Here is a 3340-nt window from a genome sequence, read left to right as displayed (position 1 = left end):
TGATAATGGGGTTGCTCAAATGGATGCCATATTGCATGCCATCCGTGCTCATTCAAAGGTAGATGGTTTTCTGATGGTCCTACTGTTGATACATATCAAGAGAAGCTCCTGAAGGGAAGCTCCTAGAAACATGGGTGATAGACTGAAAAATGCAAATTTTCAACTTGTTGACGTGGCCAATGGGTTATCTAGTTTGTTTGCTGTCAAGAATAATGAGGAGCTAACGTCAGTTAAGAGAGCAGCATACCTGACAACAAGTGCGATGAAAAACTTTGTTGTTCCAAAGCTTGAGAATGTAATTGATGATGAGAAGAAAATTTCTCATTCCACATTGATGGAGGAGACTGAGAAAGTTATATTGGAACCTTCAAAAGTCAATTGTAAACTTAAGGCAGAGAATGTTGATATTTGTTATCCCCCAATTTTTCAGAGTGGTGGTGAGTTTGATCTCAGACCCAGTGCCGTCAGCAATGATGAGTTACTTCACTATGATTCTGCTAGTGTTATCATATGTGCCATTGGAGCTCGGTATAAAAGCTACTGCTCAAACATAGCTAGGACCTTCTTGATTGACGCAGAGCCCCTTCAGAGTAAGGCTTATGAGGTTCTTCTGAAGGCGCATGAAGCTGCCATTGGTTCCTTGAAGCCGGGGAACAAGATGAGTGCTGCATACCTGGCTGCGCTTTCTGTTGTAGAAAAGGATGCTCCTGAGTTGGTTTCAAATTTGACAAAATCTGCTGGAACAGGTATTGGCATAGAGTTTCGTGAGTCAGGTTTGAATCTTAATGCTAAAAATGAGCAGATAGTAAAAGAAGGCATGGTCTTCAATGTTACACTTGGATTTCAGAACTTGCAGAGTGAAAGCAGTAAGTCGAAGAGCCAGAACTTCTCTATGCTTCTAGCTGACACAGTCATAATCAACAAAGATAAGACAGAAGTTCTTACTTCTCTGAGCTCTAAAGCTCTTAAGGATGTGGCCTATTCATTTAATGAGGAGGAGGAGGAGAAGAAGAAGAAGAGTCACCGGCCAAAAAGGCCAAGGCCAATGGCACTGAGGCTGCCATCTCTAAAACCGCACTAAGGTCAGACAATCATGAGGCATCAAAGGAGGAGCTCCGGAGGCAGCATCAGGCAGAACTTGCTCGGCAGAAAAATGAAGAAACTGCAAGGCGGCTTGCTGGAGGAGGAGGTGAGACAGGAGACAACCGTACTTCTGTGAGGACTTCAACTGACCTGGTTGCCTACAAGAATATAAATGACCTGCCACCTCCCAAGGATATGATGATTCAGATTGATCAGAAGCATGAGGCAGTTCTTTTGCCTATAAATGGAAGCATGGTGCCTTTTCATGTGGCTTTCATACGAACTGTTTCCAGCCAGCAGGACACCAATCGGAACTGCTACATCAGAATTATTTTTAATGTTCCTGGGACCCCATTCAGTTCTCATGATGCAAACTCAATGAAGTTCCCAGGTTCAATATATTTGAAGGAGGCTTCATTCCGTTCCAAGAATCCAAGGCACATAAGTGAGTTGGTGCAGTCCATTAAAACACTTAGGCGACAAGTTGTGGCTAGGGAATCTGAGAGAGCTGAGAGGGCAACTTTGGTTACTCAGGAGAAACTGCAACTTGCCAATAATAGATTTAAACCAATTCGGCTGCCTGACCTTTCGATTCGGCCTCCTTTTGGTGGGCGTGGCAGGAAGATACCTGGTACACTTGAGGCTCACGTCAATGGATTCCGTTACTCAACCACTAGGCAAAGTGAACGTGTAGACATAATGTTTGCCAACATTAAGCATGCATTTTTTCAGCCAGCAGAAAATGAAATGATTACACTCCTGCATTTCCATTTGCACAACCATATTATGGTAGGAAACAAGAAAACCAAAGATGTGCAGTTTTATGTTGAAGTGATGGAGATGGTCCAGAATGTAGGCAGTGGAAAGAGATCTGCCTATGACCCTGATGAGCTTGAAGAAGAACAACGGGAGAGAGAAAGGAAGAACAAAATCAATGTGGAATTTCAGAGCTTTGTCAACCGGGTCAATGATCTCTGGGGACAGCCACAATTTAGAGGACTTGACTTGGAATTTGATCAGCCTTTGAGAGAACTTGGCTTTACTGGGGTCCCTCATAAGTCCTCTGTCTTTATTGTTCCTACTTCCGCCTGTCTTGTCGAACTGATTGAAACACCGTTCCTTGTTGTCACCCTAAGTGAGATTGAGATTGTGAATTTAGAGAGAGTTGGTCTTGGGCAGAAGAACTTTGACATGACAATAGTGTTTAAGGACTTCAAGCGGGATGTCCTCAGGATTGATTCCGTTCCTTCCACTTCACTTGATGGCATCAAGGAATGGCTTGACACAACGGACATTAAGTATTACGAGAGCAGGCTAAATCTGAATTGGCGCCAGATACTCAAGACAATCACCGATGACCCACAGAGCTTTATAGAAGGAGGGGGTTGGGAGTTTTTGAATTTGGAAGCTACTGATTCAGAATCAGAAAATTCAGAGGAGTCAGACAAAGGTTATGAGCCATCGGATGTTGAACCTGAGTCTGATTCGGAAGATGATGATTCTGATAGTGAATCTCTAGTGGAGTCAGAAGATGAGGAGGAGGAGGATTCTGAGGCGGACTCGGAAGAAGAGAAGGGAAAGACATGGGAGGAGTTGGAGAGAGAAGCCAGCAATGCGGATAGGGAGAAAGGGGATGAGTCTGACAGCGGAGAGGAGAGGAAAAGAAGGAAGATGAAAGCGTTTAGGAAGTCACGAGCTGGTCTAAGTAGTAGCATGCCAAAGAGAACCAAGCTAAGGTAGGCTGTAATATTTTTATGCTTTGTTTCTGGCCAGTTTGTAGTTTAGTGCAGTTGCAACCACGCCATTACTGCCTTATGCAGTGCTCAAGCTTGGAGTTGCTATATCTCTGTAACTTAGGCTTTCCCTTCCATTATAAATATCTGTAGGCATTTGGTGGGATCCTTGAAATGCAACTTTGTTGATTAAAATTGTTACTTGGCTTCATATTTTAACAATCGTGTTTCTTCTATGGTTTTCCGCGTCATAGTCAGCTCTTGTGATTGTGTGATTCTTGTTTAGCAACAATGCTGGACGGATCACCCGGGCTTAGTGCCCCCACTACGAGATAAAAATTTGACATTAACATATTAAACACTAGTATTTTTAAAGGAAAATATGCTTCATGACCCCCTCTAAACGTTTTTGCACGCCCCTTTGATTTTTCAGAAATTCAAACGCACCCTCAAAAGTATATTTCTTTTGCACATGTTGAAAATAAATTTATGAAATAAACAAAATATGCTTCTCCGGTATTCAA

At 42.9% G+C, this 3340-nt stretch overlaps 1 pseudogene; it reads left to right on the top strand.

The window, feature by feature from the left end:
- Positions 1-19: 19 nt before the first annotated feature.
- Positions 20-3057, top strand: LOC114740536 (FACT complex subunit SPT16-like; annotated as a pseudogene).
- Positions 3058-3340: the final 283 nt, after the last annotated feature.

Source organism: Neltuma alba, unplaced genomic scaffold, assembly GCF_004799145.2.
Source record: "Neltuma alba isolate B1F8T4 unplaced genomic scaffold, ASM479914v2 tig00003176_pilon, whole genome shotgun sequence".
Taxonomy (NCBI): domain Eukaryota; kingdom Viridiplantae; phylum Streptophyta; class Magnoliopsida; order Fabales; family Fabaceae; genus Neltuma; species Neltuma alba.
Note: the sequence above shows the minus strand (reverse complement) of the source record. Positions and strands in the feature narration are given on the sequence as shown.